General features: G+C 45.6%; 1 protein-coding gene across 4 annotated transcripts in view; it reads right to left on the bottom strand.

Annotated features, from left to right (window-relative positions):
• The window catches only part of PTK2B (protein tyrosine kinase 2 beta), a 125,560-nt gene extending 121,585 nt beyond the window's left edge, over positions 1-3,975 (bottom strand). For 3 of the 4 annotated variants that reach the window (XM_042934919.1, XM_042934920.1, XM_042934921.1), the window contains exon 1: positions 3,798-3,975. The gene's annotated coding sequence lies outside the window, so the exon portion shown is untranslated. The remainder of the gene's footprint in view (positions 1-3,797) is intronic. The other variant, XM_042934917.1, reaches the window with a different exon arrangement.
• Positions 3,976-13,419: the final 9,444 nt, after the last annotated feature.

Below are 13,419 nucleotides of genomic sequence, written 5' to 3'. Positions count from 1 at the left end.
CAGGTATGCTCCCTTCCTTCCCTTCCCGCACCAACTGTGCCTGTCTTAGCCATATTCAGGGCACTGAGCTACTGCCATCAGAATGGAGGGCTACTTGCTAAGAGCCATACTTTCCCCAGGGTTCTCTGTGAACAATGGGAAATGGGGGTAAGTTGCAGTAAGATTTTGGTTGACACGAGTAGGGGTTTCTGTCCATGGGGGATATGTGGTACAGGGACAGCTCTACATAAGTGCTCAGTCCCTGAAGATCTTCTGTAAGTTGGACATCGCTGAGTCTACAATAAATTAGATCCCTCCCTGATAGAGTTATGGGATGAATAATGTCCTCTGAAAGACCTGCTTGGTCCCAGAACTGTACCCACATCAACTGTCACTAGATATGAAATGTTATTTCCTATGAAACAATAATAGGTTTCCCTACACCCCTGCCAGAGTTCTATAGTCAAATTTACAGAATGCTAGTAGGCCCAGTGATACAGGAGTCTTTTTCTGCAGGACTTATCATAACCTTGACTGTGTAAATTTGCATGACAAATCTGTGAGAGCCATCTCATTTGAACATTTCCCCAATGGAACACCCATAACTATCTCATGGCATAGAGTTTCTCTGAACACTGTTTGGCAAATGCTGCTCTAAAGAGCTGGGGACAAAAGGCCTATCACTGGGCATAGAGATGGGGAGGCTTAGCCATTGGAAAGAGGGGCCATTTTTCACTCAGCGGTTCCCACAAGGGGAACACAATTTCCATTTCCTCTTTCTCTTAACAAATTCTTAACTCCCTCCGGGTTCCCTTTTAGGAGGCCCCTAGTTTGCTTTCACAAATGCTCCTGTTAAAGTCCAAACATGGTTCACAAGGCGCCCTTTCTTCATCCACCCCTGAAAGCTATTTTTCTAATAAGCTACTTGTAAAAATGGGAATAAGGGCAGCCAAATTTTATAGCGCATTTGTTTGTGTCAGGCGCTGTGCTAGGTGTTTTATGTGGATTCTCTCTTTTAATTAATTCACATTTCCCTTCAGTTAATTCTGCCTCTCCCCCACCCACTTTCCTCCAAGAGGAGAGCTGGGGCTCTCCTCGAAGAGGAGGACTACTCGAAGGCAATGGCAAAGCTGGAAAAACAAAAGCCAATTCGGGCTCTCCCTCTCTGCCCAGGAGCTAACCCACTCTCTCACTAGAAACAGGACCCTACCACATTATTTCCCCTGGGATCTCGGAGTGCTCGGTAAATATAAACAGAAATCAATGAGCCCCAAGAACTTGGTGGATACCACTTTGGTCATCCCCATGGAGGTGTTACAAAAATTAGTATCTGCCACTTTTTCCTTAGCACTCACTAGGCAACTACATGCATTATCACTGATCCTCTCAACAGCCTGGACAACCAAGTATTCCTGTATTCTTTCAGAAAAGAGATACTGGGGCTAAGTGGTCTGTGCGGAGCCTCACAGTGGGCAAGCAGCCAAGTTTGGATTTGAATCCAGGTCCGTCAGGCTCCAAAGCCCAATTTCTTTCTGAGGCATCATTGTCCTTCAGCTGTGTAGATAAACACGTGGACCAAGTTGTTTTTGTTTTTGTTTTTGTTTTGAAGAAATAACATGGTCAGGGGCACCTGGGTGGCTCAATCGGTTAAGCTTCTGACTCCTGATTTCAGCTCAGGTCATGATCTCATGGTTCAAGCCCCGTGTCGGGCTCTGTGCTGACAGTGTGGAGCCTGCTTGGGATTCTCTCTCTCTCCCTCGCTCTCTGTCCCCCTCCCAAATAAATAAACATTTTAAAAAACAGAAAAAGAAATAACACAGTCAGTCAGTGAAGGAGTCTCAAACTGGAATCCAGGAGGATTGGTTACAAGATAAATATGCCCTGATAAATATGTTCTCCTGGCACCTGCCTATCCCCAGCATGGTAGCATCTTCAGCCTTCTTGTAGAGAAGTGTTGCCAGATAAAACACCAGATACCCAGTTACATTTGAATTTCAGAGAAACAATAAATAACGTCTGAGTATAAGTATGTCCCAATATTGCACGGGATATACTTATCCTAGAAAAAGATTAATTGCTTCTCTGAAATTCAAATCTGAGTGTCCTGTGTTTTTATTTGCTAAATCTAGCAACCCCACCCTAGAGTCAGAGGCATGCCGGGAAGTCTCCCGCCTGGCTCTAGGTCCCAAGCGTTGCTCCAACACGAGTTGCCATGGCAGCCTGAGCAGGCCCTTCTGGAGCTGTCTCTACTTACCTCTCCAGCTTCACCTCGCCCCTGCATTCTCCATGCTCAGAACACACTGCACTACTTTCAGTTTCCTGAATGTGTCATGCTGCTTCTGGCCTCAGGTCTTAGCCCTAACTGTGCTTTGTGCGGGTCTTTTTCCCTCTCTCCCGCTATCTGGCTGATTCCTATGGATCCTTAGCGTCTCCACCTAGAGTCACTTCTGCCGGGAAGTCTTCCCTGACTCCGTGACCACTGCCCCTTCCCATTGCAGCATGCCCCAGGGAGCAGGGGCGGGTCACATACACCGGTGTCTCCCCACCCCCAGCACCAGCATGTGACCTCAGGTGGGAAGTTCAGCAGATGCTTATTGAATGAACGAATGAATGAATGAAGAATGTTCAGGCAGAGCTGCATCTCTTGAATGTGACTGCTTCCTCCTTCCCTTCCATCTTTACTCACTTTTTCATCTCTGCCTCCTCTCCCTCCCTCAGAGTTGTGAAAAGCTGGGGCTTAGCTCCCCAACGGCATTTCCTGGCCGGGACTCAGGTGAGGAGAGAGCGCCTGCTCATGTCCCTTACCTGATCGTTCCAGACCAACTGTCCCTGTGGGCTCAGGTCTAGCTACAGGTCAGCAGAAACTTCCTCCTGGGCTCCCAAACCCTCCTGGCACATGCCCCCTCTGTGTCCAAACTCTGCTTCCCTTCTCCCCCTGGCCCCTTTAAAAGAGTCTAATTGGATTAAGCCCCACGTTTGGGGTGTGGGGAGATGCCAGTGTCAGATGGCTGAGGGTTAGGGCAGGTGGTGGGGCTCGGTGGGCTCAGAACATCACCCATATGTTCCTTGTTCACCCACCCAAGGCTTTGCCCACGCACAGCCTGACAGCAGGAGAAGGCAGCACAGAACTTAACCCTTTCATGGCCTTTAGAAGGTAGTTTCACAAAGAACCAGTGTGCAGGGAGTGCTAACTTTAGTACGCACACACACACACACACACACACACACCCTGGAGTTCTGCCTCTATTCCCCTCTCAGAGCCCTCCCAGCTTGCTTCCAGTCAGGGCTCGATTTAGCAGATGCCCTCTAGGGGGGCAGGAAGTCCATGCCAGAGCAGTGGGAAGGGCATGGGAATAGGACCAGGGTGGGGGTGCTGAAGGGCATGGGGAGAGGGGAGAGGGCAGGACGCAGGGAGGGGCTCTGAGGCAGCACCTGTGGCTGGATTCTGAAAGCCCTGGTCTGTTGCTCTCTGGTCTAACCTTTAGCGGCAGGTGGCCCTTTGGTGCCTTCTCATCATCTGCACACCGCCCCCCCCCCCACGCCTCCCCTCCACGAATACTTAACGAGGACAAAGAGGGAGAAACACCCTTCTGTCTCAAATTAACTCCAAAAATAGAATCCCTCTACCCCTGGGGAGGGCTAGTGAGCCTGGGCATGCGGTGCACCAGCAGCTCCGACTCCTGAGTTCCTTTTCCAGGAACTCTCAGGCCGGTCCAGGTACCCCCAGTCTCGGAATCACCCCCTGCCACCCCCTGCCACCCCGTCCAGCCTCCAACTTCTGGCTGGGCGCTCAGCCCGGATCGCGGGAGGGGACTCACACCGAGAGAAGCGCCGACTCCGACGGCTCCTCGGCTCCGCCAGGTGAGGCGCGGGTTGCGCGGCGGCAGGTACAGGTGGGTCCAGGGGCTGCGGCAGGTAAGGGATCCGCGGTGGCTCCGGAGGCCTCCGCTGAGTAACAGGGCTGACAGGTTTGTGTTTTCCCCTCTCCTCCTCCTAGTTAACCACACCCCTGCTGCTCTCCTCCTCACTTCCTTAAAGGGTGGGGTGTGTTGTCTGTGGTGCTGAGTGTGTGCCTGCTCCAGCCTCTTACCATAAACCCTGAAGTAGACGCCACCACCAATTCCCTGAGCTGCACGTGCCCACCTGGGCAGCCCTCTCCCAACCCCAGAAGGGGTCTTCTGCTGTTGCGTGCCCTTTGAGCGGCTGACCCCTCTGAATTTCAACCACCCCTCCCTCTTCCTACTCCACAGGCCGGCTTTTGGAGGCCACGTTTAGACGTTGGTGTTTCCTCTCTAGCCTCCTAGTGGGAGGCTGTTACCTGCCTACCATAATCTCAGCATCTGTGCCCCTCCGGGGCTTCCCCCTCTCCCCCCTACTTCTACAGTGGCCCCAGCCCCTTGATGGGACACTGGGATCAGGTGAATATTGCCAGGGGCTTTGGCAGAACTGACCCAGGTGCTTGTGCTGTGAGAGGGCAGGACCAGGGGCAGCACAAGAATTGTCACAGAAGCTGGGCAGCCTTTACCTGGCCCCATCTCCATATCAGCTAACTTGGCTGCCCAAACAAAGAAGCTGGTTCACCTCTTTACTCAGGCCAACAGGGCAGTGAAATTCAAGACAGTGACTCAAGGGCACTTAGAAACCCTTTTTCCCTATTGCTAGAAAAATTCCTGACTTCCCTTGAGTAGGAGGAGGTGAACTGGACTTAGCATAAGGTTGCAAAGCTGGTGTGTCCTCAATGTCCCCCACAACCTCAAAGCTCCTCTCCAGAGCCCCTGCCCCAAACTTCTTCATCCTGTGTCCTGTGAAGAATTAGGATCTCCCGGAGTTCTAGAAGATACTATTCACAGGGTCGTCTCTGAAGATGGTGGCCCCCAGAGTTGTGCAGCTATAGGTGACAGCCTGGCACACGTCATGACCCCCGATACTCCCTCACCCGTAACCCCAAACTCAATGGATTAGCCACCCCAGGAGAACAAAAGGAAAATCTAGCATTTGGTGAGCAAGTTTCAACACCAACCACTGTTGCTAAGAAAGCTTTCAGTTTACGTGATTTCATTTAATTTCCCCCACTTTCTGAAAAGAAAACCAAGGCTTAGATTCCTTAACTTGTCCAAGGCCACAAAGCCAGAATGTCAATGTCTCTCAAGGTGTGATCAGCTGACTCCTGGACGCCACTGCAGGTCTCAGAGGGCTTCGGAAAATGGGGGGCCCTTCTGTCTTCTTGTGCACAGGAATGAGGAGATGAATGTTGAATGATGTGAAGGTTAGATACTTGCATTAGCAGTTGAGGGTCTGTGTTGGGCTGGAGGCAATGGGAACGAAGGAACAAAACTAATCCAAATAGGTTTAAGAAAAAGTGAGTTTGTGTATGCTGCCATCATGTGGCCAAATCCATAATCTACAATCTGGCTGGGCTGTAATTTGAGAAATTTTCAGCCCAAAAATTGAGAAAATTTTTGGAGCATGTTGAATTCTTCAGAGGTTTTTTTGTTTTGTTTTTGTTTTTGTTTTTTTAAGCTCTGAAACCTAGCTCCTAGCACCGTACAATCATAGGTTTTATTTATTAAGAGGACCTTGGGAAGGGCGCCTGGGTGGCTCAGTCGGTTAAGCGTCCGACTTCGGCTCAGGTCAGTGATCTCACGGTCCGTGGGTTCGAGCCCCGCGTCGGGCTCTGTGCTGACAGCTCAGAGCCTGGAGCCTGTTTTGGATTGTGTGTCTCCCTCTTTCTCTGACCCTCCCCTGTTCATGCTCTCTCTCTGTCTCAAAAATAAATAAATGTTAAAAAAAAAATTAAAAAAAAAGAGGACCTTGGGAAACTCCCTGGGTTGGATACACTGCCTGTGTTGTATGCAGTATTAGTAAAAAACCTATCAGAAATGCTTCCCAGAGCCTAGAATTCTGTATAAGTGTTCTTAAAAGATTCTACCTATGTCTCATTGTGTGTTTTGTCATTTGTTTAAGATGGTAGCTAGTGGAACAGGTTAACCTGCACATGGGAAGGATCCAGTCAAGAGGAAAGGCGTGACTTTAGGCAAGCAGATCGATCTCTCTGAGCTTGTATTTCCTAATCTAGGAGAGTAGAGGAATAGGTACTCTCTTTTCTACCCATTTCACAGGGTATTGTGATGCCCCACTTAATTGATGGGTATGATAGGTATGAAATTGATTGGTATGAAAAAATACATCCTATGGTGATTAAAATGCTATTGTGCTATAACATACTATGATTTTATTTTTAGAAATAATAGGAATTAGGGGCTCCTGGCTGGCTGAGTCAGTAGAGCATGTGACTCTTGATCTCAGAGTTGTAAGTTTAAGCCCCACATTGGGCGTGGAGCTTACTTAAAAAAAAGGGGGAGGATGGGCTAAATGGGTAAGGGGCATTAAGGAATCTACTGAAATCATTGCTTCACTATACACTAATTTGGGTGTAAATTTTAAAAAATAAAAAATAAAGTTAAATAAGAAAAAGAATAGGAATTAAATAGGGTAGGTTCAGTGGGGAGAGATTACATATGTATCTGAACAGATACAATCTGTCAAGTGTTTGCTGTGTGACTAGAACTTTCATCCATCATCTAACTGATCTCCACAATTCATTGAGGTAAATAGTAGCATTCTTATTTGGTAGAAAGGAAAAGGAGGAAAAGGTAAATAATTTGTCCACAGCCACCCAGGTGGGAGAGAGCAGAACTGAATCTAAACCCGTCATTGGCATGTAATGGTAAGTAATTGGGGTCTCTCCATTATGGATAGTGGAATAAAATCAATACTATAATTTTATTATCAGAATAAATTTCATGTTAAAAGAATAGTCTGGTTATAAGTGCTCTGAACAAGAACAATAAAATGAGCAAAGAAAAAAAAAAAAAAACAACTCCTGGGCACAAGGATTAAATACTTGAAATCCTTCATCACCAAAGGACATCTACCTCTAATTAAACCAGGTACTGCTGGGTTTGCTAAATGGACCACCGCTGATACCAGAACAAAAACAAAACAAACAAACCTCAAAACCATGCCCTAGACTTCAAAAGGACCCTTTATTCCATCATAAAGACACTGCTGGTTGTCCTCCTTTCTTCCCTTGTAATAGAATCCCTGGTTTGTAGTCATAAGCTGTCCAAAATAAAGACTACATTTTCCAGTCTCCTTTGTAGGTATGGCCATTTGATGAAGGTCTGGGCCACGGCTGGTGAGTAGAGGTTGTGTGTGCAGCTTCAGGATTGTGCATTTCAAGGGAATGGGCACAGCCTCCACTACCTCCTTTTCCACCTGCACCTACTGATGGAAACTGGAGTGGCCATCTTGGTGTGGTGTGGAGAAACGAAGGCTGGGTCCATAATGCCATCAAGCAAGCCCTAGACATGGCCTGGGCCTACTTGAACTTTTTTAAGTTTATTCATTAATTTTGAAAGACAGAGGGGGGGGGGGGAGAGAGAGAGAGAGAGAGAGAATGCACGTGAGCAGGGGAGGGGCAGAGAGACAGGGAGAGAGAGAATCCCAAGCAGACTTTGTGCTATTAGTGTGGAGCCTGATGTGGGCTTGAACTCATGAACCATGAGATCATGACCTGAGCTGAAACCAAGAGTTGGACGCCTAACCACCTAAGCCACCCAGGTGCCCCTGGGCCTACTTGAACTTTTACATGAGAAGGAAAGAGACACTTAAATTGTGCAGGTTACTGCATTGGGGGCTTTTCTGTCACCATAGCTTAAAATGCATCCTAACTAAGGGGCACCTGAGTGGCTGAGTTGGTTGAGCGTCTGACTTCAACTCAGGTCATGATCTCATGGTTCATGGGTTAGAGCCCTGTGTCAGACTCTGTGCTCAAACCTGGAGTCTGCTTCAGATTCTGTGTCTCCCTCTCTCTCTGCCCCTCCCCTGCTAGTGTTCTCTCTCTCTAAAACAATAAATAAACATTAAAAAAAAGTTTTAAAAAAATGCATCCTAATATACTATCATTCAGCATATTTTTTTTATACAAATTAAGGCTGAACCTCAATTTCCTCATCTATAAAATGGGAATAATTTACTTGACCCAGTTGTCTAAGGACTAGAAATAATACATGTAAATTTCCCTGCTAGTGCTATGGCTCATAGCTACCAATAAATGGCAGGTATTATATACTGTTGTAACTTAAAAAAATGTGTTCCTGAAATAAAAATAATGGTTGCTTTAAAATATTCCACCACAGGGGCGCCTGGGTGGCTTGGTTGGTTAAGCGTCCGACTTCGGCTCAGGTCATGATCTCACGGTCTGTGAGTTCGAGGCCCGCGTCGGGCTCTGTGCTGACAGCTCAGAGCCTGGAGCCTGTTTCAGATTCTGTGTCTCCCTCTCTCTCTGCCCCTCCCCTGTTCATGCTCTGACTCTCTCTGTCTCAAAAATAAATAAACGTTAAAAAATTAAAAAAATAAATAAATAAAATAAAATAAAATATTCCACCACACCCATCCCCCTGAATGTGGAGGGGAGAAGTGAGACAAAAATAGCAAATTTGATAACTGACATAAACTGAATGATGGGTATGTGGGGTTAATTATACCATTCTCTCTAATAGTGTGTTTGGAAATGTTTATAGTGAAAAAGTTAAAATAAATAAAATCTTTCCATAGAGGGAAAAAAAACAGATTCCTGGGCATAAGCCAAAGTGAATCTCTTTGGGAAAAATAAAGCCACATTAAATCCACTGAGAAATTAATTTGGGTACCCAAGAGGGAGGGCAGTTGGAGAAGTCAGAAGCATGTTTTTATTTTCCCTTTAAAAGCAACAGGCAGAGCCTCAGTGCCACAGAGGCCAGGCAGTTTCCACAACTCTGGGCACTGCTGTCTGGCACTTTTGTGGCTCCCCAACGTGGCTGCAGGGCAGTGGGCTGGAGGGTGCTCCCATAGAGTTGCCGTGTGGAAACGCAGCCTTCCCTTCCACCCTGCCCACTTCGAGTCAGCTCCGTGACTTCTGTGACTTTGGCCTTCTCGGCCCTCAATCCTTTACTCCCACCTGTGAGTGAGCTCGCCAGGTCCCCACAACCTATGGATAAGCTCTGAAGCAAAGGCGTCACTGTATGAACCTTGTCTTGCCATTATCGACATCCGCAATTCTAACAAATGTGGCTGTCTGTTCCTAGCCCACACTAGGTTGGAAGCATTAACTAGGGATCGAGAGCAGGCTGTGACAGGCAGATTGGTGCTGGTAGCAAGAAGAACCTCTGAAAAAGAAAGAAAACTAAAGTGCCTAGCAACTCTAAGAACCCTTGAAACATAGGCATCTGTGGCCATTTACAGAATAGGGACAAACAACCCTACCTACTGCATTAACTCCTGAGGGCACCCCTTTATGACCCAGCATAGCACAGTAATTATTGTCTGTTTTGGTAAATCGTGAAGGAAAGTCCAAATGATGTTCTGCATGCTAGGTTTTAGAGAAAGAAAAATCATACAATATATTTCAAAAAATGTCTACTCAAAATATTTGCAGTAAAATAATTGGGTGCTTAAAGAGAAATTTCTGAAAAATGGAAAATCAGTTTAGACTTCATTTTGCCAAGTTACCAAGTTGCCTGTCTATACTAGAGTATTTTACTACCCTGCCTCCTTCACGATGACTAGCAGCCAGATGTAACCTTCACTGGGGAAATCCAGGCAAGGGATTGAAAGCTTGAGTGTCTACAGAGGCAAGGCAGGGAATGTGAGGGAAGCTAGCTGGATAGAGACTGTGGCAAACTGGAGAACAAATGTCCCTCCCACAGGGAGCAGCTGCTATTCAGCATGTCTACAGCCATGTATGCTTGCGTGGTTCAGTCGGTTAAGCATCCGACTTCGGCTGAGGTTATGATCTCGCCCTTCTTGGGTTCCAGCCCCACGTCAGGCTCCGTGTTGACAGCTCCGAGCCTGGACCCTGTTCCAGATTCTGTGTCTCCCTCCCTCTGACCCTCCCCCACTTGCATTCTGTTTCTCTCTCTCTCTCTCAAAAATAAACAAACATTTAAAAAAAAATAGGGGCGCCTGGGTGGCTCAGTCCGTTAGGCGTCTGACTTTGGCTCAGGTCATGATCTCGTGGTTTGCAAGTTCGAGCCCTGAGTCGGGTTCTGTGCTGAGAGCTCAGAGCTCAGAGCCTGGAGCCTGCTTTGGATTCTGTGTCTCCGTCTCTCTCTGCTCCTCTCCCACTCATGCTCTGTCTGTCTCTCAAACATAAATAAACATTTAAAAGATTCTAAAAATATAAAAGTTGAGGCTTACTAAATGCCCATCAGCTAATGAGTGGATAAAGAAGATGTGGTGTATATATATACAATAGAATATTACTCAGCCATTGAAAAGAATGAAATCTTGCCACTTGTAACAACATGGATGGATCTAGAGTGTATTAGGCTAAGTGAAATAACTTAGAGAAAGACAAATACAATATGATTTCACTCATATGTGGATTTAAGAAACAAAACAGATGAACATGGGGGGAAAAGAGAGGCAAACCAGAAAACAGATTCTCATTTTTTTATGTTTATTTATTTATTTTGAGAGAGAGAGCACAGAGGAGAGACAGAGAAAGAGAGGAAGAGAGAGAATCCCAAGCAGGCTCCATGCTATCAGCACAAAGCCTGATGCAGGGCTTAAAGTCATGAACTGTGGGATCATGACCTGAGCTGAAATCAGGAGTTGGATGCTTAACCGACTGAGTCACCCAGGTGCTCCAAAACAGATTCTTAACTATAGAGAACAAACTGAGGGTTACTGGAGGGATAACAGGGGAGGATCGGCTAGATGTGATGGGTATTAAGGAGGGCACTTGTGATGAGCACTGGGTGTTATATGTAAGTGATGAATCACGAAATTCTACTCTTGAAACTAATATTACCTTATGTGTTAACTAACTGGAATTTAAATCAACACTTGAAACAAACAAAAAAAAAAGTTGAGGCTTACAAGATCATATATGATAAATGGTACAGAGGGGGAAAAAAAACATGTGGATCAAATAAGTCTGCAACCCAATCTGACCCAGAGGCAGGCAATTTACTACCCTAAGTGTATTCCTAACTACTTGCATTAACGCTACTTCTTATGGAAGTTCTCCCTGCATTATTCAAGCCAAATAAGAGTTCCTACCTTCCTTTTTTCCATGGTTTAGGCCTAAGAGAAGGCCTAAGCCATCACTGTGTGCCACATCAAGCATCAGACTATAGTGATTTTCTCAAAGATTTCCTTGGTAATTCTGTTGAATAAGCTCAGTTATGTCTGCACGTCTGGTTGCCTATGTCTGGCAATGGTTCTTGCAATTGTCAGCTTTGCAACTATTGCATTCAGCAGCCATCCTATATATTATCCCTGTAATATTCTGTGAAATGAAATCTGCTTTTCGGATATTAACAGAGCCGCTCCAGCTTTCTTTGACTCCTATTAGCATGGTATACCTTTTTTTCTATTCTTTTAACTTCTTTGTATGCTCATATTTAAAGTGGGCTCCTTTTAGGCAGCGTAGAGTTGGGTTTTGCCTTTAAAAGAAAAAAAAATCTAATCTTGTTAATCTTCTTTGCCTTTTATTTGCAATAATCATTTTCAAGCCTACTGATTTAAAAAGGAAAAAAAAAAGAATACTTATCTTTCTGCACGTAGGATTTTTTTTCTCACACAACACTTAAAAGATAGTTGTCATTCCTTACATTAATTTTCATGGTTATAGCAAGGGCCTAGAATGTGGCAGTGCCTGGCAAGAATGTCTGGGATATGAGATGGGGCAAATTACTAACAGCGAGAACTGCCAGTGGGCTTTTCCATTAGTTTAGTAGGTACAAGGGAGGACCTGAACTTCAAAGTCCTAAGAAAAAGTTCCTTTCTACTGAAAGAAGGAACAGAAGCTGGTGACAGATTGGTTATAGTCACCAAGATTTCTTTTCTGGTCTCTGGGTAAGTATTAGTCACCCTCTTTACTGAAATTATGCAAAGTATAAAAAAGTTCAGAGTGTCTGCGCTGCTGAGAACTTAGGGGCATTTAGTTCCATCTTTCCTTTTATAGTCCAGGAAAAGGAAGCCAGAAAAGTGAAGTAATATGTCCTGGGTCATGCCTCTGGCTAGTAGTGGGGCTTGGAATAGAACCAAGTGTCTTCTTGATTTCCAGAAAACCTGGAGAACCTTACTGGTTGAATACTAACTTTTGAATTCCGCTTAGAGAAAATAAGATATATTCAATTTCTACTCTTCACCTGTTTTGATTTGTGGCCCCACTCAGAGAGTCTGAGAAAACCAATGACACAATAAACAGGGAAAAAAGCCCTGTAGGAACAAAGTGAAACACACAGATAGCAAAACACATAGATTGGCACAGTAACTGGGACACACAGATAAGAGAACACAGTGACAGAAAATGAAGTAGAAAACAAGATTTTCAGGGAGATGCCTGGAGGGTAGAGTTATTAGCTCCATCTTGTGGTCTTTCCAGAGATTGCCTCTAAGGTTAATTTTTGAATCCATAACTAAAACTCCAGATCTGACTCCTCAGGTGAGAAGCTCTGGAACAGTGGGCCTCAAGATTACTGTACCTGAGAATTAACTGGAGAGTATGTGAAAATGCAAATTCCTAGGCCTTTCTCTCAGAGAGGCAAGTAGACCAAAGTGGTACAGGGATCTGTGCTTTTAGAGAGCTCCCCAGGAAATGCAGGAGGACCAGGAACCATGTATAAGAAACCCTGCAGAAGGCAGTAATTAGTGGTATTCATCCCCTTGGCATCGTGGGAAAGTGGCGGGGCGGGTGGGGGGGGGGGTTGTTCTGAGGTAAAGCTTGGAAGACAATTGTCAAGAACTATAAAAGGACTGAGATTTTAGCCTTCTTGCAAATTAACAAGTTAGCCTGTCACAGAATCAAGAATGCTGGTAGATGAGACTCCTGGATCAGAGACAAAGAGCAGTGGGTTACTAACACTGGTAACTGTGAATAACTTACTGGGGATATAAGTTACTGGTAACTTACTGGGAATAAGCATTGGGGCCACTTTTCTGAGCCCCAGTTACCAGAAACCTAGGTGATGAGGGCCATGGTAGGCTTCATTATAGGAGAGGCACTAGAAGCTTAGGGAAAATGAATGTCGCATAAGGGACATTAAATCTGCTGGATCTTTGCCTGGAGGGGGACACTATCTTCCAAAGCTCTTCACCACAGAAGAATCCCTGAAAAGATTTTCCAAAAAAGGCCTCTGCTCAAATACAGAAAAATGACACACGTGAACTGTCTTCCAACACAAACCAAGAAAATGGAAATGTGTCAGGGGAAAGGGATCCTACATCTGAAGGCTGTAAAGTGATCAAACTGAGGCAGGAATGGGGTGTTGGAGAGATTCAGCCTGGATTCTAGTTCCCATAGCTAACTTTGCAGAAATCCTTAAATGTCTCTGGTTTAATGGGGGGGGGGGGGGGGGTCTGCCTAATGTCATAAGCACTTTCCATATT

This window comes from Panthera leo, chromosome B1 (assembly GCF_018350215.1).
Source record: "Panthera leo isolate Ple1 chromosome B1, P.leo_Ple1_pat1.1, whole genome shotgun sequence".
NCBI classification, from domain to species: domain Eukaryota; kingdom Metazoa; phylum Chordata; class Mammalia; order Carnivora; family Felidae; genus Panthera; species Panthera leo.
Note: the sequence above shows the minus strand (reverse complement) of the source record. Positions and strands in the feature narration are given on the sequence as shown.